The sequence below is a fragment of the Balaenoptera musculus genome, chromosome 2 (assembly GCF_009873245.2).
Source record: "Balaenoptera musculus isolate JJ_BM4_2016_0621 chromosome 2, mBalMus1.pri.v3, whole genome shotgun sequence".
Lineage (NCBI taxonomy): Eukaryota > Metazoa > Chordata > Mammalia > Artiodactyla > Balaenopteridae > Balaenoptera > Balaenoptera musculus.
This window is the reverse complement of record NC_045786.1, coordinates 51,235,976-51,260,989: the sequence shown is the minus strand read 5'-3', so window position 1 is coordinate 51,260,989 and position 25,014 is coordinate 51,235,976. Positions and strand designations below refer to the sequence as shown.

Below are 25,014 nucleotides of genomic sequence, written 5' to 3'. Positions count from 1 at the left end.
GTGACTGAAAAAGATACATCAAATGACAAGTCACTTGATACAGTTGTACAGCACTCAAAATTTATGGTAGTTCAACTTACACAAATTTGGGATAGTTATTGTATTAGTTTCTTACTGCTGCTGTAAAAATTACCACAAACTTGGTGGCTTAAAACAACAGAGATTTATCCTTTCACAACTAGATTTATCCTCTAGTTCTCTAGTTCTCCTCTAGTTCTGGAGGCTAGAAATTCAAAATCAAGATGGCTACAGGGCCACACTTTCTCTCAAGGCTCTAGGGGAGAATCCTTCCCTGCCTCTTCCTAGCTTCTGGCCATTGCTGGCAATCCTTGGTATTCCTGGACTTGTTGCTGCATCACTCCAGTCTCTTTCTCTGTTGTCACATGACATTTTCCTCGTCTGTATCCAGTTTCCCTCTTGTAAGGACACCAGTCACTGGGTTAGGGCCCACTCTCATCCAGTGTGGACACATCTTAGCTTAATTATATCAGCAAGTACCCTATCTCACATTCACAGGTTCTGGGTAGATGTGAATTTTGGGAGGGACGCTGTTTAAGCGAGTATGGTTATTATTTCCCCCTGAGGTATTTACGTGTAATGTGATATGTAAAAAACTTAAATCTTAGCAGTTTTTTAAAGAGAGGTGATTAGCTCTATATGTATGTATGTGGTCTACAAACACAAGTGTATTCTTTAAAAAGAGTTTTAATAGGTAATTTTCCTATTTAAAATTGTGATATGGATAATTATATTCTGTCTTTTTGAGAGGAGGCAGTAAATTCAAGTTTTCATGTCATTACAGGCATACCTCATTTTATTGTGCTTCACTTTATTGTGTTTTGTAGATATTGCATTTTTTACAAATTGAAGGTTTGTGGCAATCCTGTGTCATACAAGTCTTTTGGTGCCATTTTTCCAACAACATTTGCTCACTTTGTGTCACATTTTGGTAATTGCAATATTTCAAACTTTTTCATTATTTGTTACAAATATAAAACCTTAATGGATGAGGAGTTGCTTCTTATGGATGAGCAAAGAAAGTGGTTTCTTAAGATGGAATCTGCTCCCGGTGAAGATTCTGTGAAGGTTGTTGAAATGACAACAAAGGATTTAAAATATTATGTAAACTTAGTTGATAAAGCAGCGGCACGGATTGAGAGGATTGACTCCAATTTTGAAAGCACTTCTACTGTGGGTAAACTGCTGTCAAATGCATTGCTTGCTACAGAGAAATGGTTCATGAAAGGCAGAGTCCATCAGTGGGGCAAACTTCATGGCTGTCTTATTTTAAGAAATTACCATGGCCACCGTGATCAGTCAGCAGCCATCAACATCGAGGCAAGACTCTCCACCAGCAAAAAAATTACACCTCGCTGAAGGCTTAGATGATGGTTAGCATGTTTTAGCAATAAAGTATTTCTTTATTAAGATATATAGGCATAATGCCATTGCACACTTACTAGACTACAGTATAGTGTAAACATAACTTTCATATGCACTGGGAAACCAAAAAATCCATGTGATTCACCTTGTGATACTTGCTTTATTGTGGTGATCTGGAACTGAACCCGCAGTATCTCCAAGGTCTGTGATGGATTTATATACTGAGAGCATAACTATATTGTGCTGGTCAGTCTGTCATTAAGACGATCTGAAATGTCCTTAAAATATTTTTTAAATGATCCTTTTATAGAGAAATATAAGGAGACTGAACCTATCAGACATTAAAATATACTTTAAGGCTGTGTTAATCAAAAGAGGGTAGTACTCATTCAGGTAGAAATGGGAATATCAGTGGAACTAAACAGAGGATGGCTAATCAAAGTAACAGTGAGATACTAATGTTAACCAAAGAGAAATGCAGAGGTCAAAAACTCTGGTAACAGAGTTGGGGGTGTACATTGGGGCAGCTTCTACATAAAAAGTGTGTATCTTCAAGGATTTTCAATGCCACATTGTTTATAAAAGCGAAAGACTAGAAATAATCTGGTTAAGTAAATCATAATATATATACTCATAGTATGTATGCTAAGTTATATATACTTGTGGAAAGAATGGGCTGTATTCATGTTTACAGAAATGAAACAGCTACAGTTAAAAAAAAAAAGTGAGTATACTGGGCTCCCATTTGTTTAAGAAAAGAACGTGGGGAAGGAGTAATACACACACATATTTATATATGCCTTTGTGTATTTATAAAATATTTATGTAAGAACATATAAGAAAATACTAATAGTGGTTGCCCTGGGAAACAGATCTGAAGTAGAACATTTGACTTCTCATTATATATCTCTTTCTACTCTTGTTTTTAATTGGGTACTTTTTTTTTTAGTTAAAATTTTTTTAAGGAAAGGAAAAAAACAAACATTCTTTATGTTCCTAAGGGTACATAAATGTTAAATGCATTAAAAGTCATGCTTATACAGATGTGTTTTTGACCTGTGTTTCTCTATAAGGTTAATAAGGAACCATCAGTCCCTTGTTATATCTAAAATGAGGAAAAGGCAATCTCCTATGTATGCAGAGTGTTGCCATTTCAGAGACGCTACATATATTCAATATAACTAACCCTTAGGTGTAAGCCAATTCCTCCCACCCTCACTGAAGCCCTACTATTGGTGAAGGTGACTGACTCTGGCTATGTGATAACTTTCCTGGCTGTTCAGAGTACCAGAGCTGTCCTGAGGTAGTCCATAAGGGAACACAAAACTAGTGATATTTGCACGATGAGTTTCCAGTCTGTAACTCCACCTCTTCAAGTAAACGCATGTGTGTCCAAGTGACCACAAAGTGTCATGAATCTAATTTATTGTTTTAACTTAAAATACAACATATACAGCAAAATACATGTATACGACTTGATGAATTTTCACAAACAACATACCTGTGAAACCAGTATCCAGATCAAGAAACAACATTACTGGCACTCAGGGGTCCCCCTTGGATCCTCTTCTAGTCACTATCCAGCGGTAAAGGTAAACTATACCCTAAATTGAGACAACATAGATTAATTTTGCCTAGTTTTGTCTTTTATGTAAATGGAATCATAGAGTATGTGTTCTTTTATATCTGGTTTCTTCAACATTATTTGGAAGTGTGTTCTAATTTATTTTTTAAATAATTGCCAAGTAGCTGCATTTCAACTATTAGTAACAAAATACTTATAACTCCTCAAAATTGTCTATGGCACTCCCAATGTGCTAGGATGGTGAAATTGACAAACAGTGGTTGAAACAAAATAGAGACTCAAACAGGTTATACAGGGCCTTGTGCAGTTGGCCCCAACCTGTTCCTCTAGTCTCACCTGTGGTTCTCGCCCCACTCACTGTCTTAGGAGCACCACCTTTTGCCTTACATATTCATTCATCAAGCCCCATCTTTTTTTTTTTTTTTTTGGTCAAGCCCCATATTAAATGTTGGACCTGTGAAGCCTTCTCCACCTGTTTTGAACCATTAGATCTTACATGCTTTATGTTCTCTTCACTGTGCTCTTTCCTGTATTGTAGCATTTGTCACATTATGTTTTAATAATTTGCCAACAGTCTCCATTTGCCATGCTCTTTTTACATTGTCCCTCGTGAACAGCATCATGTCTGCCCCATTATTATAAACACACCACAAATGTTGAGCAAATGAGAAGAGATCCTCTCCAAGGACTTGATAGTCTGCTAGGGCAGACAGGTGTGCAGAGACCTAAAATCTTTAACGCATATATCAGTCACACTTCCTATATGCCGGCTGCTGTTCCAAATGCTCTGATAATCCTCACAATAATAGGTACTATTATGATCCCTATTTTGCAGATGAGATTAACTTGGTAAACTGGTAAAGTGGCAGAGCCGAGACAGTGGATCTAGTCAGTCTAGTTCCAACCTTCTCTCCATAACTGCCTGTCTTCAAGCAGAGGGTGATACATGTGCACTATTAAAACTAACGTTGTACTATGTGTGGTAAGTGGTATGAAGAGAAGTCATGCTGGCAAGCTATGCTGGGGTCAGAGCATCCAAGACCTTGTGTGCTGTGCTAAGGAGTTTTGACTGTTTTGTAGGCAGTGGAGAGCCAGTGTGGTTTTCAAGTAAGTGACTGGTTTTGTGTTTGAAGAAAGTGACTTCCATGGCAATATAATGGCGAGGCAGACAAGTAGAAAGATTGAAAAGACTCCTGGGGAAGTCCCACTGGCATCAGGGGCAATGGGAATGGAAGAGGGGGAGCAAGGCCTTCTTGCTGAATGCCTGCATCAGGCCCCCTCCCTCCATAGATCCACTAAGACATGAGAAAAGGAGCAGTGAGACACACAAGCACTGACTGAGCAGTCCAAGAAAGCCAAATCCTTAGCAGGTCTTTGGACTGAGGAACAGGCACAGCTGAGGACAGGGCTACCACACTGAAATGGGATTAATTAGACACATACTGAATGTTGAGAACCACCACCACCGCTAACCTTTTCCCCCAGGAAATTAGAAGAGAGTTCTGTGGAATCTGACACAGATTTAAGAGGAAAGATCTAAAGATACATTGTCGGGGGGGGGGTTCCCCAAAGAAATTACTCGGCCAAGTCTCCCAACTATGAAGCCCACAGTCACAAACCACCCATGGGCAGTTTCTAGTTGGCATTTATGTGCCCAACTCTTACATAGGAGTGAACAGCCAAGGATCACGAGGCATTTGCAGAAAGTCTCTTAACATGACAGACAGAGGCCAAAACAAACAAGACAGATTAGGCAAGGAGCAGATTAATCTAGTAATATCTTCAGATAAATGGTTGTAAAAGATAATACATAAAAAAAAGAATATTCAGGAGGAGAAACAAACTTCTTATAAATGAATAATGCAATAGCAGAAATGAAAAACTCAATAGAAATATAGTAAGTTGAGGAAATCTTCTAAAAAGTATAACAGCAGGGCAAAAAAAAATTGGAAAATAATGAGAAATGACAAAATTTGAGGACAGTTCACGAGGTTCAATAACTGAATAGCAGAAGTTCTAGACAGAAAAGTGGAAACAGAGAGGGAAAAGTACTAAAGTAATCCAGGAAAAATTTCCAGAACTGAAAGACTGAGTCTTTCAACAACGTGTGAATATATAACTGGAAAAAAAAAATACACCTAAATTTTACAAAGGAGGGAGAGGATCAGCCTGAGACAGGAGCTGTTTTCTCACTCGCACCTGCACGGTGGAGATGCAGCTGCTGCTGTTCACGGAAATAGGGGAGTAGATCGTTACAGTCTCGAGGAGGAAAATGAGTTCCATCTTCACCTGAGTGATTGGGCACTGTCTTCAGCACATGTTGATGCCCAGCAGACAGAGAGAAATCCTGTGTTGAAAATGAGAATATCAGCATTAGAGCAAAACATAGGAGTCATTTGCCTATGCATTATGAAAATCACAGGAGAAGGTCTAATTTCCCTGAGACTAGAGAGAGGAGGAGAAAGAGGTCTGGATGAAGAAGGAGAGTGAAAAAAATTACAGAGGCAAGAGAACAAGGAATACTTTGCAGAAATTAAGGTCAGGTAGGGCTTTGAGAAGGGAAATGTATATGGAGTTTAGTATCTGAGAAGAAGACGCTGGGCGTTTTGACCATCAGGAAGCTGTTGGTCACTTGTGACAAACCAGCTTTAGTTGGACCTGGAGAGAGGAGAGGGAGAGGAGGTAGAAACCACAAGGACAGTGATTTTCAACTTATTTGTGTTTTCGGTGCCATCTGAATACTGGGATTTGCTGTGACACCTGTGAAATGACTGTGTCATCACTGACTTGAATGCCATCCCCGGAGGCAACGGTCACCAAGCACCTGCTGGGATTCTGACCTGCCTCCTGACCTCTCCTCAGGGCACATGTGGCCCACTCATGCTGCATTTAGCCCACTTGGACTGCCCAGGGGTTTGGAAAAACTTGACCTAAATACTGAACTTTAATTGGTCTTTTATGAATTGTCATTTGTGACACCATATAGAGTTGTCTTGCTTTATATTAAAATACTGATTTGAAAATTGTGGTTGATAAAATGCCTTTTCTGACTATATTATTATAGGTCAGACTAGCAAATCAACTGTAAGTTTTTCTAATTATTCTAAGGAAAGTGGAGCTGAACAAAGCAGATCAAAGCCTTTACAGTTAACCCCATGTATCCCCTCCTAATTATACAGCTCACTAGTATATTTTTTAAGATATAGAAAAAACAGGGATCCCCTTCTAAATTTGCCATTGACATTAACCTTTTCGAGAAGATTGACTAAACTGTAGTACAGTTACTGTGTTGGGTAAAATACATGTTTATATATACCCTGGATTGCTTGTGGGTTTTTTTTCTCTTTGGGACTTTTGCTATTTTTTCAAAGAAAGTACAGTTTTCTAATACTTAGAAGAACTGAGAAATGGAATGTGATCAGGGTATGATTTCCTTTCCAGTGAGAAAAGTTCAGGTGTTTTTAGTCTGGTTTGAGACAAGAGTCTACCTAATCATTGAAAGCCGTAGAGTTTAAAACATGGGTTTACATTAAAGATATTGTCTAGGAGTGGGGATTGGGATTGTCTGTGGCATCATGATAGCATGTGGGTTTTTTTTTTAAAGTGCTTTAGACCTCCTGCCAGACACATTTCTCCCTTGAGGCCCACAAAGTGAACACACCAGCAGCACATTTATGATTGCTTATGACTTTGTTTTTTAAGTTATTTAACAAACTATAATAAGGAAGCACAGGTTTTCCTGCAGCTAAACTTTTTTTTATTTGCTAAGAAAGGAAGTTTATTCTCCATTTCTAAATTGCTGACTTTGTTCATTTCTGTAAAACATAAGAGTAGTATAGCCCACTACTGTAAAATAGAATTGGATTTTTGACTGCCAATTTTCCTATAAATTGTCTTTTAAATTTTTTTTCTGATTTTGCTATTTTTTTCTGTAATAAAGTGGAAAGATTCCCCTTACTAGATTGTTGACAAGTAAATCATTTTTGGTGTCATGGAGCATTCTTTGCTTGAATATGGCATATGTCCTCTCGTGTGTCACTTTTAATACGTATAATGAATGATTTGATGGTTATATGGAAGTGAAAATGAGTGATGAACTAGAAAATAAAATTGATTGGCAACAGCTTTTCCACTATACGAATGAGTTTTATTAAAATCTAATAGTGAAATCAGAGTAACATTTAGGAGTAATCACAAACAGCCTGATTCTCTGAAAGGTCCGTATGGCCAAAAAAGTATGTCAGTACACCTCCAGATGGGGATTTGGAAATGGATCTTGAACAGCACTCTGTACTTCCTAGATCGGCATGGAGAGAGAAGAAACAACCAAGATCCATCAGAAGTATTTCTTTTAACAGCATTATAAAAAGTTAGTTAACAGTATTGTTTATTTTGTTCTTTAATAGTCTTATGGAGGGTGGCAAAGGGCCATCTGCAGCAAAGGTATGTCATTCCAGGTGTTATGGGTCAGTGGTGACATACCCACCATGGGAGGCTGGAATCACAAACACAGTAGCATGCCATGTGGGATAGTGATAAGTAGAAAATATGATGCTAGAACTCTTATGCCATCTGTGTTATACACCCGGGCTGTGCAATTTGATTTGTGGACCAGCTGATGAAAAAGAAATCACTGTAGTATCTCAAGAAAAGTGCTTTTGGACCATCCAAGACCAGAGTTTGAGGCTCCAACTGTATTATGTGACTTTTAATCTAAACCTTTGGGTATGAGTTCTTTGGTCTGATCATGTACAAGCAGCAGACAATAAATAAATGGGCTTTATATTATAAACAATCAAAAAGTTGTTCTCTTTTAATAGTTGAAAAGTTGTTCCTTTTTACTGAAGTATAGCATACATAGTTTTAACCTTAAAATGATTTTTCTTGTCATAAATTACATTTTTGCCATTACAGTTTATTCTTTCTTGTTATTTCCTTTGTTTTCTCTTGGGTTGCAGATGGGTTGTTAGTAATTTGTACTATGTCTTGTAGTTATTTGGAAAACATACCTACTTTTTTAACTATACAAATCATTACCTTTTATGCTTTCAAAAAAATGTTTGAAAATTCCTTTTTCATCAAAGCCAAGACTGAAGCCATAAGTGTAGACTCCATTATATGCAAATTTAGTTCACTTTCACTTTTCCTGTCCCCTCCAGTTTTCTGGCCATTGTTAATTTCATCTGAATTCATAAACCAAATTGCTGCTCCCCCAAAATTTGTACATTATATAGCTTCTCCCAATTTTACTTTTGCCTTTTACATTCCATTTTATTATCACCATTATATTTATTTATTACTTAGTCTTAACTCTGTTTCACAATGTGTCCAATGAACTAATCTCAATTTTGGTTCCTCTTGGGTAATGTTTCCATGAAGGAAGTCTAGGGTATGTCTCTCAGCAATTTTTCTAGGAAGGGGGATATATTTTCTGAGACCTCGTATATCTGAGTGTCTTTTGGTTGCCATTCCTTTGTTGACCTGAATAACAACTTGTTTGAGAATAGTTTTTGTGTTACAACTTTTCTTAAACCATTGCCATTTTGCTCGTTTTCTATCCTTAGCTTCTGGAGAAGAAAGCTGAGACCATCCTCATTTGATTATTTTTAGGTTAACTGATTTTCTGATGGATGCATCCAAAATAATTTCTTGTCCTTGAAATCCAGAAATTTCCTGAGGTTCTGACTACATATGGTTCTCTTTTGAGTATTCTTGCCTAGAACAAGATGAGTCTTACATACCATCCCAGATATGTTTTCTAGGTTCTCTTTTGCCATTCCTTCAGTATTCTTTACATTTCATTTTTAAATCATCATTTGTAGATTGAGTTTCTGCTTTCTAATCTCCATGCTTACTTTCCTCTCTTAACACCCTCATCTTTGTTCTTTTTTTCTGAGTGTTCTGGTGGAATATCTGAACTCTTTCCTTCTTCATACCTGATTTGATCTTCTACAATGTCAGTTCAGCTCATCATTATGTCCAAAGCAGGTGTTAAATTATGGTTATTTTTCTACTTCCTTGAAATCTCCTTTCATCCATCTCTATTCATATATTACCTGCATCCCAACTCCTTGTTTTCTTATCTCATCCTGAGCTCTCCTTGATGCCTTTTTGTTTTTATTTCATGGAGAACTAATTAAGACTTAGCACTTAATAAGACTTAATCATTAAGTTGCTCATTATTAAGAACATAATTTTCTACATTTTTTGTGCGCTCAAATAGTAAAAATAGCTGTCATTTTCTGAGTGCTTAATTTTTCCAGATATTATGCTAAATGCTTTCTAGACTTTTTTTCCCCTCATTTAATCCTCAGGACACCCTGCAAGGAGGAATTATTACCCTTATTTTACTCATGAGGAAAGTAGCATTTAAAAGGACTATTAAAAAGCCCAAGGTCACACATCCCAAAGTTAATAAGTTGAAGAGTTGTAGTTTAAACCCAGGGCTGTCTGACTCCAAAGCCTGTTTTCCTTACTACACTATACTATCTTCTCTATAAATGATTTTCATAGGTTTATACTTAATAAAATATTCAGAGGAATAATACTCCCCCTTTTACTGGAGGGGTTTTTTTCATTGCCCCATTTTATCTATCTTCTATTTATGATCTATCTCTGTTAATTCAACCTTGTAATGAGAGATCACTGCAGACCTGGGTTTATGTAATTATTCTAGAAGTTTCCTCTTCCTTTCCTTACCTCCCGAATTGTGAACAGTCTGTAGGCCAGTTACAATGTTATTTTCCCCCTAGAAACGTTGTGTAGTTGAGTAGCAAGGGAACTGGGTTTGGACTCACAAAAAACCCAGATTCGAACCCCAGCTGTGCTATGTACGAGCTGTGTAGCTTGGGCAAGTTACTTAGCCCCTCCGTTACATGCCTGTGTTGTGAGGTCAGTGTGCCTATTACGAGAGGTGTAGGCCCAGGTAAATTCCTGCCACCAAAAGCAAGCTGTTGTTACTACGGTGCAGCGTGGTGGCCTGTTGGGGCTCCCTCTCGGCCCCACCCAGGGGTCCCACGCCCTCAGGCCTCGAGCGGCCCGTGTCCCAGGATGCACCGCTGCGCTGACCGCCCAGCCCGGCTTAGCGATTGGAGGCTCGACCTCAGGACAAAGGAGGAGAAAGGTACGTGGGAACGATGCGGCTCAGGGGCCCTGCGGCCGGGTGTGCGCCGGGCGGCCCGACCTCACCGCCGGGAGACGTGGCTGCGCAGGCCGAGGCCGAGTCTGGGTCCCTGTGCCCACGCAGGCCGAGGCTGTGCCCCTGTCCCCACGCAGGCTGTGTACCGGGCCCCTTCCTCGCCCAGGCCGAGGCCGAGTCCTGGGCCGAGTCTCTTCCCCTCCTGCTGCAGCCCCTGCTTACCAGGCCTTGCAAAGTCGGTTAGGCGCGTCCCAGGGCTACAGTGCCAAGCAGGTTTCCATCTTTGCCTTTGTCTTTGCCTTCATGGGTTTTTGTGAATTGCTGGGTTGGCTCCACCTTCTCACCCAGGTGAGTAGAGGTCAAGCCCAGATACCTGCCGAGTTCAAAGTAAGGGAACCTCAGAGACTGTCGGGAAGTGGACTGAAGGCCTAGACTTGATTCCACAGGCCACTGTGGCCTTTGTACTCCTGTCCAGGACATCTTTCTGTGTGGGCTTTTTCTCAGGTGAAAGTTATTATCCCTATGTGACTTTAAACAAACTCTAACAATACACTTTTATTTACTCTAAAAATTCAACAGAATTTATCAATGACCCAGTATGTGCTTAGACCCAGTATGAGATCTGGGTGCTGGTACCTCAATAATGAAAAAGGCACCCATCCTATTCCCCATAGTCATAGTTTGGAGGCCTAAATCACCCTCCGATATTTGATGCTTACTCCAATTTTTCTTTTACCCCATCAGAAAATGTCTTTAAATCAGCTGAAATGAGGGAAGGAAACATCTAAGTAGTATGTGGAGTTGTAGAAAGGGTAGGTCGATCCAGTTAGGTTGGTTTGGGCACTGTAAATCGTGCCTCATAATCCATTAATAGGTCAGTAAACCAATTTAGTAAGTCCAGACCAGCATTTTTCTAAAAGATTAGACTAGAATAGACAATAGAGTACATCAAAAATAGTATGGATAAGTATTGTTGTGCAAAACTTTGGTTTCAGTTATATATATATTTATAGGTGTATTTGTACTAGGTTGTGATGCAAAATGTATTTATTGTGAATTACATTTTAAAAATTAAGTTACAGGTTTAGATCAGGACAAATATGTTATGTATATACAAAGTACCCTTGCAGTAGTAATAATCTATCTTTTTTTTTTTAATTTTATATTCTTTTTTTAAAATTTTTATTTATTTATTTATGGCTGTGTTGGGTCTTCGCTTCTGTGCAAGGGCTTTCTCTAGTTGCGGCAAGCGGGGGCCACTCTTCATCGCAGTGCGCGGCCTCTCTTGTTGCGGAGCACAGGCTCCAGACGCGCAGGCTCAGTAATTGTGGCTCACGGGCCCAGTTGCTCCGTGGCATGTGGGATCTTCCCAGACCAGGGCCCGAACCCATGTCCCCTGCATTGGCAGGCAGACTCTCAACCGCTGCGCCACCAGGGAAGCCCATATCTTGATAACAATTATTTGCAAAGATTGGAACTATGAAAGAGTCAAATGGTATTTCTGCCCTAATTAGCTTCATGTTTGATATTTACTTTACATGGTATTAGCATGGCATGTATTTGGGTATCTGATCCATCACATTCATTATAGATCATTGCTGATGTGTAAGGAATGGAATGGCAGAATTGCTCCAATATACGAGATCAGACACTCTGGTGGTTGCCGATTATAGAAGCCACAAGCCATCATTGTTACTGTGAAAATATGCATGATTTATAGGTTATGTTTGTTGTTACCATGTGTGACCATATGAAGATCTTTGCTTTACATTGTCCTTGCTGAAAGCCAGCGATGAAGTTTAACAGTCTGAGATTTTTCTGTTCTGTTCTAGTTATGATGTTACTTTCTCTGAAAACTTGATGCAAAGCATATCTGAGGTCAAAGGGCTTTTGCTATTGAAAGATGTTTTTCTTTTCAGCTTTGATAAAAGATTTTTTTAAAAAATAAATTTATTTATTTATTTTTGGCTGTGTTGAGTCTTCGTTGCTGCACACGGGCTTTCTCTAGTTGAGGCCAGCGGGGGCTACTCTTCGTTGCGGTGCGCGGGCTTCTCATTGCCGTGGCTTCTCTTGTTGCAGAGCACGGACTCTAGGCGCGTGGGCTTCAGTAATTGTGGCATGCGGGCTCAGTAGCTGTGGCACGCGGGCTCTAGAGCGCAGGCTCAGTAGTTGTAGCGCACGGGCTTAGTTGCTCCGCGGCATGTGGGATCTTCCCAGACCAGGTCTTGAACCCGAGTTCCCTGCATTGGCAGGCGGATTCTTAACCACTGCGCCACCAGGGCGCTTTTGGGAAGACCCAAAAGATTTTTTTAAAATTTTTGACTAAAATTTAAAGCTCTTAATTCTTACTGTAATAATTATTTTTTATATTTTGTATTTGTATTTATTTGTTGAATGATTAGTTGGTTAATTTTGATTTTAAGGATTTAAATAACTATAAGTTTGGACTATAGTTGTTGAAACTAATTTCCCAGTGTACAATTTATCCTCTGATGTTTAGGCCAGACATTTAATTGTAAATGGCTAGTATTTTATTTTGCAAATGGGCCTTGCAGACAGTTTAACATGATCAAGCAAACTATTATATTTTTATTTTAACCATGCTTACTGGTGTAGTAACTGCTATGATAGGAATTCCATAAATGTGTGAATGAATGAACACTATAAATTATTCATGTTAACATTTGGTGATACATATTATTAGTTTTTAGTAAAACAATTTTTATACCTGGAAAGGTTGTGTAGTTGCAAAGCAACTTTTAAGAGAAACTGGTTTCTTTTAAGAGAAACATATTTGGCAGGTTTAGTCCAGAGAAATTATAAGGCATCTATTTTAAATGAGATAAGCGAATAGAAGTCATCTTGTCCTATAGGACACTTTCAAACAGCACCTAACAGTGAAACAAGTTATGTGACATCTGAATTTCTAATTCAAAACCAGCCTAACACAAAAGAGGTTAAAAAAGGGGGAGGGGGTATTATTTTTCCTTATTTGAGGTCTCAGGAGAAGCCAGTGAGGGGCATTTTATAATCAACTTGGTATGTGGTATTTTGCTCATATCCCTTTAGTCTCTTTCAAAGTGTTAGACCCCAGCAATTGCTGTGTAGTTCAGCTGATCTGTTGATAGTCTCCCACAGAGAGAGAGCAAATGACTGCGGACATTCAGGGAATGTACTTGCTTTTTCCAGCCATAGCCAAAGCTTGAGACTCTTAAGTAGCTAGAAAGCAGGGACCATAGCTGCCTTGTTCACTGTGATTTCCTATTTTCAGGCACATAGGAAGTGCTCAATAAATAATTGTTGAAGGAATGAAAATACCATGGAAGGAGGAAGAGCAGCAGCAGAAGGTATATATAGCTTAAAACATGGGGGAAAGAGTATTATCAGATCCTTAACTAATATTTATTGAGGGTCTCCTATGAACCTGGTAGTGTTTCTGGGCTCATGGGCTGTTTACAGCCTAGGGGAAACAAGGCACATATTGATCAAGTTGTGTTACAGGAGGATTTTGTGCAGTACTATTAAAAAATGGGGCTGCACATAAAATGGGGCTAATGGTGTGATTTGGATAATAACTGGAAAGAGAAAGAGGAAGGTTGATTCAGGTTGATTTGAGAGGCAAAGTTTCCCAGAGGAAATGGGTGGGGCTGGGATAAGGAGGGATCACAGGTGGGGCATGAGCATAGCCACTGGCTCAGCCCAAGGGGAGATTGGTATTGGGGTACAGTGGAGAGTAAAGCGGGATAGCCTGGGTGGAGATTATATTTTGGAGGAGAGGTTAGGAAATAGATAGTCATGGAAGTTAGATTTCATGTAACCAACATAAAGAAGCCATAAGTTCTGGAGCAAGGAAGCATTTTGTTGAAGGCTGTGTTTTGAGAGTACTTGGTAGCTGCAAGCAGGAGGGCAGCTCTCCCTCAGGGACCAGAAAGGGACAGGAAGCAGCCCCCCAGTATTGGAACCTCAGCACCACTTTCAGTCACACCAGGATGTTCTGGTCACTTTGGATGCTTTGGTGGCACAAAAGCAACTGATGAGGGGAAATGCCTTTGGCCTAGAACTTCACTTTAGGAGGGTCTGGAAATGACTAAAGGGTGACCAAGTGTGTTCAACTGTCACAGAACCACACATGCTCCCTCCCAACCTCAAGCCTGTCTGTGTTTCTAATGCCCTGTGGAGTAACAAAGTCTTTTATTAACAAGGAGGCAGAAGTTTGAGTTCTTGTTCTCGGGAATGAGTCTTAGTTGCTGATCTCATGAAATTTAGTCCAGCTTGTGTTTTCCATAAAGCACTCCATCCTGATTTTTAAAAAATTGCTCCCTAAAATTCATAAGCTGAAGAGAGGTACCCATCTTTGGGGGTCTCAGGTTGCCAAGCACATCTTCTCCCAGTTCTTTGTCAGCAGATGGCATGTAGGCTATGGGGTAAGAGGGAGAATGGGAGGGAAAAGATAGACAGTAAGCTCCTTGAGGTCAGGGGTCTTGTGTTCATCTTTGTGTTTCAAGCAGCTTATATAATAAATGTGTTGAATGAATGATGGCCGGATGGATAAGGGGCATTTTGTTTCCTTACTGTCTAGTCACACATAACATGGTATCAATGGCCCAGATATTTATTCAAACACTCATCTTCTTCCTACCTCCTCTTCCTTCCTACCTGTTTAGTGCTGATGCAACTCATAAAGCACATGGAATGCCCAGCACAATGCTGGATAAAGGGACTGTAGATGTTAAAGCTACCAAGTCCAGCCTTCACAGACTGAGATAATCATGGGATTAATGATTTTGAGGATGAAAAGTTTATCTGCCCACTCCAGTCTGATTCCTGATGCCATACTGTGTAGTCTGAGCTCCTCATTTAAAATCCATGGCTTACACTTGCATGCACAAAGGATATGAAATAATAAATTTTGAAGTCCATCTCCTCTATCATCCCAATTTGTACCTGGGTAGAGCATATAAATATACCTGCAACACATACACATGTGTCTGTTTCCCTCTACACTCTGTATAATAGGGTTATTGAACAGTTCTGCTCATTTGTGTGAGTATGCATCTGTGTCAGTTTGGGCAGTCATGCTATATTATTATTCTTGAGATCCTTAGCTCCTTCAAAAGACATAATGTGATGTGCCTGGCACTAGTATGAACCCAATAAATACTTGCTGAATGAGTATTTATTCATTGAATAACAAATGAACAAATACTCTGTTCAGAGAATGGTAATGGGTGCTACTTGGAAACTTTATACAGTCCTTATACTCAAGATTTAATTGGAGAAACTAAGTCTATGTGCAAGAAATAAAGTCTATTAGGAATAAACATAGGAATAAAACCTATAGATTAAATATATTAATAATAATTATATAATCATACCTAAAATTCACAGAGTGCTTACTATATGCCAGGTACTCTCCTAAGTGCTTTTATGGATATTAACTAATTTACTGTTTTCTTAACTCTATAAGGTATTGCTGTTATCTTCCCCATTTTGCAGTTGAGAAACCTGAGGAACTGAGAGGTTAAATGACTTGTCTGGAGTCACACAGTCAATAAGAATAAGATCACATAATGAGCACAAAGTGGCAATGGGGCTTAGCAACAAAACCTTTCTGCAGGAGGCGAGTTGAGATGTGGCCTGCCCCATCACTGAGACACAGACCATCTGCTGGCCATCACTGGGGGTGGTAAACGAAGCTGTGGAGAGCCTGCTAACATGATGATGTGTGATCTGGCTGGCACGTGACACCACAGCCTTCCCAGAGAATGTGCCAGCTGCATTCTGAAGATCCTTTGCTTCAAATGCTCAATATGTGACAGACTTAAGTCTTCAAGGGAAGACTCTCCCCCTCTCCTAACAAGCTCAAAGTAGAACTGGTCATCTTCTTGACACACAAATGCCGACTTTCAATTTTGAAAAAGCCCAGTGAATTACCTTTGAGAAAGTAACTACCCGTTGTGGTAGAGAGGAAGAGAGGATGGTAAATAGCTAGATAACTGAATGTACTCTCTCAGCACTGAGTGTCCACTCTGCCAAGAACTATTTGGACTCCTGAGGACTCAGCAGTGAACAAGGCAGATGGAAGTCCCAGTCCTCGTGGAGCTGCATTCTAATGGGGAGACAGACAGTAAAACAAATAAGTAAGAGATAGTGAGGAGTGATGAGGGGAAACAAAGCAGGAGAGAGGATGGAGCTTCGGGAAAGGGAGGGCACTTGAGTGCAGGAGAACCCTTAGTTCTGATGATTCTGTCTTCAGTTTCCTCACTTTCTCACAAAGTAGCCTCTCAAATCACCTGTCAGGGACCCTTGCAACACTGGGCCAGGGAAAGTGTGGACCCTGGTGGGTGGGGTAAGGGAGACACAATTCAGTTTCTACAGTCTGTAATCTACTGTGGAGATTGAATCATGGAGACAGGGGGACTATTTTATGTCAATATTCAATCAGCGTAGGTATTTGTGCAGACATTTCCTTGTTTCATTATATCCCACAGGAGTTTTCTCATATACCTATTTAAAGAATACACGGTTTGGTAGCATTTTGAGTTAACATTTCTATCTCTGAGCAAACCTTTGCATCTGAAAAATCTGAAAACGATGAGATGAAACATTACAAGAAAACAGAGTTTGTTGATAGCAAAAGCTCAGAAAATTGGACTGGTTAGGTTAAGATCGACATGGCCAAAATTGTATTCATTATGTTTCTTGGAAGGGATTTTCTCCTTTGAGGAGAAAAGCAGATCAGTTCTATTAAACTTGTATTTTCTTCTCTGGAAAGTTAGATTAAGGTTCAATGTCAAACACAACATGCAGCTTAGAATATCAGAAGCTGCCCCACTTCCCTTTCCTCCATACCCACCCCACGTGCAGCTGTGTACCCTCTGTTCCTTGCTAGCAGAGCTGTGGCACCATGTCTAGTTGTCTGCTTCCTGCTGGGGCCCACAGTCCATTTTCCTGTGTCCTGCTTCCTCTGTTTTCCTCTTCTGAGATCCTAAGTAGCCCTCCAGAATCTTGATTGGATTTACCTGGATCCCCACTGCTCTTATCCCCCGCCCCTCTTTTACTCTGTGAAATATCCTTCACGCTCTTTCTTACTTTAGTAACCGTTAGTGACAAGATTGGTCTGTGTGTAAAAACGCATCAGTTTTGTAATGTACCCCCTATTGCTCCCCTCGAAACTTCTCCACTCTTATCAGGCTTAATTGCCTACATTTAATTGTCAGAGGTAATATTCACTTTTTAAAATGCAATGATCATTAAGATTTTAATAAATGATTTAATATCTATAATGGAGATTCAAATATATAAAACTGATTCAATATCTTAACTCCTAAAGTTTTCTCATAAAATGAAACAGTTAAGTATTGCCTAGAAGTGACACCCACACATGCATCTTGCTCTATCATGCTTCCTTCAGGTTCTCTGTTTTCTGTTAGCAATGAACTGATACATTTATCATGAAGCACAAGTGAGAAAGAGAGAAAAAAAAAAGAGAAAAAGAAAAGCATTACCTTAGGAGTTCTGGAAAGAACCATGTTTATATTTATTTATCTTCCTCAGAGGAACTCCCAGACATGAGGCTTACATGTCTGGGAGTTCCCCCAATTCACAGCTCCCCCAGGTCACAACTAGCAAACCTCCAGAATTCCTCACTTCCATCCCTCTAGCTGTTGAAACTCAAATTCCTCACTTCCATCCCTCTAGCTGTCCCCTGTTGCATAGGTTTTTCATCTGTCTCTAAAGAAGGAGGAACTACACCTTGACCTTGACTCAAAAAATACAGCAGATGTGAAATTCTTTTAATGATAGAGAAGGTATTGAGCTATGTATAAATACTTCATATTTGATTTGAGCATTGTATCTCATCAGTAGATGACATGTATTTAGTTATACAATTGACAAACAAAAAACGTGGTCCTACAATACTCTTTTGGCTTGTTTAATTCTGAGAAAGGGCATCCAGAGTAGAGTTCAGGAATATCCTCTTCCCCAGATATCTGCAGAGCGAAATTGAGTGTTTGATGCCCACAATTTAACTGTTGACAAGTGTTAACTGTTGACAAGTATTGAACAGATCAGCACTGTGCTAAGCTCCAGGAATATAAGGATGTGTAAGGCATGTCCCAGAGGGATTCCCAGTGTAGTGGGGAAGCAGATACAAAACCAGCTAAGTTGTAATAGTAGAGTGAGCATTGTAATATAGGTATAAACACAGAACAGGGAGGGCTGAAAGCTGCAGGACTTGGCAGGGGAGTCAGACTTTCATCACTCAGAGAGGGCAGAGAGCAGTCAATGGAAGGGCATGGAAGCTGCCTGTTTGCTTTGCCTGGGAGTTAGTGGGAGGGACAAGAGAAGATTCTGGAGGAGTCGCTATCTCCTCTGCTAAGGAGACCTATAGGAAAAGGTGGCTGGCAGAGCTTTATCAGCAGGGGAAAGAGACATGATAAAAAAAAAAAACTTAATTGGGAAGATAATGTTACTAAGTCCAAGCTCGTACTGCTTACTGTACAACAGGCCAATAAACTGAGAAATGAGTTGTTGGGGTGAGGAGTAGCAACTTTATTCAGAAAGCCAGCAGACCAAGAAAATAGTGGACTAGTGTCCCAAAGAACCATCTTCCCTGAGTTAGAATTCAAGCTTCTTTTATACTAAAAGGCGAGGGGGTGCGTTTGGTTGCTGCAATTTCTTGGTGCCAGAATCCTTTGTTCTTGCAGAGGTCCAGTCACAATGTTCCTATAAACTTGCAACAAGACAAATGTTATTCTCTGTTCTGCAACTTTTTATCTCCATGTGAATGGAAAAGTGTTATATCTTTAAAGGTCAGAGCCTTGTGAATGAGCTATCCTGTATATTTCAGGCTATAGGCAGCATTCTTAACTTGTAGCCAAAGCAATAGAATACAAGGTTTAAAGAAAAAGAAACAAGATTTGTTCTTCCCTATTACAATAAGTCTGGTGGCAGTTAGAAGATGATAGTCTAGAAATGGATAGTGTGAGGTAATTCTTCATAGTCTCCTGGCAAGATCTGATGAGGGTCTGAACCACAATCTGTGCATTTAGTGCCCACTCTGCTGGAAGTTCACCACCTGCCAGATGAGCTTTAAATTTTATGACCGCCTTAATAGAAAAAAGAAAGTCTGGGAAGAGAAAAACAGCCTAGGAGAATTGAGTGAGCAAGTGTTGAGTGAAAGGGCCTTGACCAGTCTTCCTTCTTTGAACTAAATTCATTAGAGAAATTTGAGAAACTATGGAGTTTCAAAGAACTTGAAACTGGCATTTCCCCTTCTCTGCCTCTAGTCAGCTTTTAATTTGCTCTCAGCTATTAAGCTGATAGAAGAAAAAAGCTGTCTTTTAGCAGTTGAAGTCAGCCAATGAGAAGAGCTTCGAATCAGGCATTCAGAGGAGGCAGCACCTCCTGCCCAGACCTCCTGGGAGGCAAGGTTTGGCTTATAAGAAGGACAGGAATAAACTTGTTGAAGTTTTCTTACTTGTCAAAGCACCTTTAAATAATCCATGCCTGCAGTAGTTTCATCTTCAGGCAAGAGAAAGTGAAAATGGCCCCAAAAGGTGCAACATCTCAAATAAACACTATAAAATGAGGGACACTTGCCTTTAAAATTGAAGTGCCTCAAGCAGACAAACAACATTTATATTGTGCTACTAATAGGTTTGTCTTTCCTTGTCTGTGATGATTGTTCTTTGAGACACAAATAAAAACAAAGCGAATTGCATCCAACTATTCTAAAAAGAAAAGATGATCTGATTTTTTTTCTTTTTTTGGTCATTTTATGGTTCAAAAAAGGGATTTTTTTTCAATTGCTAGGAAACAGGTGGAAAAGTTGCATTTCTGAGACTGATGCTCCTTGGTAATGAGTTTTGTGGTGCAGTGCTGGTGGTAGTGGTGGTGATTTAGTTAGCAAAAAGCCCTGCCTGTGTTCCAGGCTTCTGGAGAGTACTACAGCTGTCAGACCAGCTCGGAGGATAGTGCAGGGCTGTCAGCAGTGTTTCAGGTCTCTTTCCGCCACACAAACCCCTTCCTTTTAATACAAACAGCAAGACTGTCCTGTTCAGTAGTTGACTAATGACTGTGTGCACTGAAATGCAATGATGATGAAGCAGTTGATACATTTGTGACTCGGTGTCCCACTGAATTCCAGTTTTCTCCTCTCCAAGTGGTCAAACAGGAAACAACATTGCATCAGGAAGAATCTGAAGGTGCCATCCAGTAGCTGTGCCTCACGTCACTCACTGCCCTCAGTCAGAAATCTTGACCTGCAACTTTAGAGGGTGGGTCTCTGAAAGAATTTCAGAGCTTACATAGAGCTGAGGTGTGTTGCTCTCTGATGAGAACAAAGCTGGCTGGAGCACTGAGAGTCTGGCTCTGTCTCTCTTCACAACCAAGGGGCATCTTTGTGGACTGAGGTTTCAGAAAGGTAGGCACCATCTTGTGGATGTTGTTACTATTTGAGAACCTTCAAAACCAAGTTGGCCTTGGCTCTGTGTGTGTGTGTGTGTGTGTGTGTGTGTGTGAGAGAGAGAGAGAGAGAGTGAGAGAGAAATGATGAAAATGTTTGTCTTTGGCCTGATTGTGGGAGAGATACAGAAAAGAGAGTTTTGAAGCCATTTGCTTGATGAGTTTTACTTCAGAAGTCTTTAGTAGTGGAGAGTAAATGTTGAATTCAAACTTCTACTTCTAACTTGTATTACTTGCTCTTTGGCAAGTTTAAACTGATTCATTGAAGGAACAGGAAGAATTGTTCAGAGAGTGAAATCACAAGCGGCTGAACGCTCAATCGGCATAGCTTGGTTTATTTGGAAAGCCTTGACTCAAGCTGAAATGCAAAGGGTCACTGAGGATCTCCAGGCGGCATAGCAAAAGCCATTTCAGAACATCTTAAATTTGGAACAAGGCAGAATTTGCTCATCTCACAGTAACAAGGTTTTCTAAGCTGGTTCTGTCTTAAGGGAGATAGTCTCAATGTCATGTCCAGAAGACATTAGCTGATTAATTCTAAAACTGCCAGCTTTGTGCAGAAAAATGAAACAAAAACAAAACTTTATTTTTTCTAACCCATGTTTAGTGAAGATGTTCTTTTAAGCAATTTTATTTCCTGAAAAGCCTTACACAGAGCAAAGGAAAGAAACCTTTGGGACTCACCAGATGATGAATATTAATTTATTCATTAATCTATAATGTCCAAGGTCCTTCTCTACCATGAGTGAGGATTCAGACTTTAAAGACCTTTCATTCCTCTCCCCTACAAGCCTTTTTTAAAAAGGGGGTTTCCACTTAAAATTTCATCAGTAGAATTGCTGGACAAAGGGACAAATTCTTGAAGGGGAAAATAGGCATATGTTCATACTGACAGTAATTGTATAGTCTTCCCATTAAAAATATTCTGTCTTTTCTAAAAGCAATCAAATTAACTTACATAAGTTTGAAGATAATTCTGGGTTAGCAAGAATCTGCACTTATTGGGTTCCTGCTGTATGTATATGCATTTCCCATTTAATTCAGTGAGATAAGACTCATCTTATGCAGTTTTCAGATAAGGAAATTTAGGCTCAGTGAGATTTTAGCAGTATAATAGGGAAGTGAGAAAGCCAGAACTCTGTTGCCTTCCTACACACAGATATATATACAATCATATATATATATGATTGGAGCCTTCTATTCTCCTATTGTATTCCATCAGCCCTTTACAGAGTCCTTGTCACCTGGAGGTGTTTCTGAATCCATAAAAATATGCAAATATGTTAATTTGGTATCATAGCAAAAGATCAAGAGTCAATCTATAATTTGCTTCTACTCTTGGGGTGAAGGCATGATGAAGTGGACTGAACATGGGCTAGAAAGGCAGACAGACCTAGATTTGAATAGGTCCTTCCTGCTTACTAATTATGTGACCTAGGTAAGTCAGTGAAATTCTTCAAACCTCAGTTTCCTTATTTATAAGCTATTTATTATAATGTCCATCACATGGCATTGTTTATTATAAGGAATAGAGAGACAAGTTATGCAGAGTGTCATCTGCATGACTGAAAAATGGTAGGCTTTCGATAAATAGTAGTCATTTCTCCAATTATTTGTTGATGCTTTGGCATGCTAGATCCTGTTCTGGGCATGGGGGTATCAGCAGTGAACAATGGAGGCAAGAACCTGCCCTCATGGAGCTGCCTGGTGCTTGTTTATTATATCATCGTGTGATTGACTTTCTTTGAAAATCATGTTGTAATTATTGAGATACTTTATAGTGGATACCACCCAGCTTTGACATAGCCTCTGAAGCAGGGTAGTGAAAGTCCTGTGCCAAGATTCCCCTAAAGCATAGTAAAATCAGGCAAAAAGCAAGAACATCAGATACTTGTTTTACAAAAGTCAGTTTGTTGTGCTAATCATTTCAGAGTTAGAGGTCAGGAAAGATGTGTTTTTATGCACACATTCACACATACATACATACACACACACACACACACACACACACACACACACACACAGAGTTCATCTGAGTTTTCCTGGGCTCCCAAAGCCATAGCAGAAACCTCGCTGGCAGGATACATGTGGGAGGAGGGTCTGGCTCCAAGAACTCATGGAACAGAGTGTAGTGTGGCAACCATTCATTTGCTTTGGGCCCCAGGCCATCTGCTCAGGAGCCTTGGGCTTTCCAAGGCCTCCACAGTGTGAATTTAAGGATGCAATACAAAACTTGGACTGGAGATAATATACCTTTATAAAGACAGATTCAGGACAAGAGTGATTGATTTATTTACTGGCTAAAAGCCTGGAGTTAAGTAGGCCAGTTGACATCAAGAATGGCATTTCGGCATCTGTCCCTAACTTTGAATCCCAGTGAATGGCAGATAATAGCAGAGAGATAGGAGAGGAACACAGGGAAGCTCCCTCTGGAATCAAATGAAATTGTATTCTTCCTTTTCCTGGAAACACCTGCGCACAGAATACCACTGACCTTATTGGTCTTACACACCGTGAGTTTGTTTTTATTTAGTTGGTAGACCCAGAATGATTGAAGAAATCTTTGTGTCATCCCAGACAGACCAGAGAACTGGCACTCTGAAAGAAGACTTTCTTAAGTGGCAGGACTTACTTTCCTAAGCCCAGTGCAACAATCAATCTCATCATTTTATGGGTCATACTATGTATAACCTTAAGATTGTGTCTTACAGCAAGGATTTTAAATGATGAAAATATAAACTAAGTTAAAAGCCTAATTAGAATAAATTAGGGCTTAGGTATAAAAACCTCAAACAGCACATGGATGGAGAGATTAAGAACCTTTGACCTTGGGACTTCCCTGGTGGTCCAGTGGGTGAGATTCCACACTCCCAATGCAGCGGACCTGGGTTCAATCCCTGAATGGAGAACTAGATCCCGCATGCATGCCACAACCAAGAAGTCTGCATGTCTCATTGAAGAGCCCGCGTGCTTCAACTAAGACTCAGCACAGCCAAAATAAATAAATAAATAAGTAAATATTTTTTTTAAAAAAGAACCTTTGACCTTATACAACACTGTAACAGCCTAAATTTTCCCCAGGGATTTCTGTGGATAGGGGACAGATGTTCCATTGTAAATGGACTTCAGCAATCACTGTATTTTTGAAACAGTTAAATTATTTCCAAATTTCATTATTATCAGACCTTAAAGTCTGAGGAAGCCCAATAACAAGTAGAAGAGAGCTGTGTGAGAGGGAGTTTGACCTTGAGACACATTTCCCCTTTCCCAAGTAGGAGGATTTAAAATTTCTCAGGCAGGGAGTGTTTACATGCTGCTCAAATATAAAGTTAAAGGGTTTTGGTTCATTTTAAAAACCATTTCCTCTTTATTTTCTTGCCAACCTGGTCACTGGAAAGTCTGTGGAGGGCATCTGTACAGTGTTCTAAGGAGTGTGAACTGAACAGACCAGAGGCCTGACGCATAGCTGGCATTCGGTTTACAGAAGTTCCAATTCAATGGAAACTTTCCTTTTTTTTTTTCCTGAATTTTATCTTCAGGAAATACCAGGAAACTAATACGTTTAACCAAAATTTCCAAATCCATCTGCTCAGTATTGGTACACACAAACACACACCACACACACACACAGATGCACATACACACACACACGACATAGACACAGACACACACAGACATACACATACACACACTACACAGACACACACACACGTTCGTGTGCATGTGCACAATATAAAAACAAAATCAAAAGATAGATACTTTTTGCGTGTGTGCAGCAAAGGTTTAGTTCTCCTGTCATAGATTGTGCTGCCTCCTTCCATCCTGTAGCTCTGCCTTCTGAAACGTGTGACGTGTGGTCACTGGGCCTGGAGAAGGGAGAAATGGAAGCAGTTTTCTAGCTTTTTTGAAAACTGAGATATAATTGACATATTATACTAGTTTCAGGTATTGTTACATAGTAATTAAATATTTGTATATATTGTGAAATAATCACCAAACATAATTCTCGTTAATGGGAAAACTGTAAAATTCACAGCTAATGCATATATTTAGGTTATTTGAAGAGATAAAATATTACATTAAGGGACTTGAAATAATTTTTATTTATATTTCCATGTTCTAAAATGAAGTGATTAGGGAGGAAAAAGCATATGCCATAATCCATTTGTTCTTTATAGAGTACTTCTGTTCAAGAACAAGGCTTATTTCTTTTATTTTGATTCATTTGCCAGACATACTTTAGCAGATAGTCAATAAATACTTGTTGGTTAGATTGATCCTGACACAGGCTGAACAATAATTATTTCAAGATTCAAGCAAAAATTCTGAGAGCATTTTCTTCAATAATGAAGATGACTTGACATCATTTAATAACTAAATTGGCTTCAATTTCTTCCCCTCAAATTTTGTTTTCTTGCTTGACATCTGATTAAAAATG

At 39.6% G+C, this 25,014-nt stretch overlaps 1 protein-coding gene across 7 annotated transcripts in view; it reads left to right on the top strand.

The window, feature by feature from the left end:
• Positions 1 to 20,342: 20,342 nt before the first annotated feature.
• CERS3 (ceramide synthase 3) overlaps positions 20,343 to 25,014 on the top strand; it is a 110,478-nt gene continuing 105,806 nt past the window's right edge. For all 7 annotated transcript variants that reach the window (XR_005018744.1, XM_036843299.1, XM_036843294.1 and 4 more), the window contains exon 1: positions 20,343 to 20,535. The gene's annotated coding sequence lies outside the window, so the exon portion shown is untranslated. The remainder of the gene's footprint in view (positions 20,536 to 25,014) is intronic.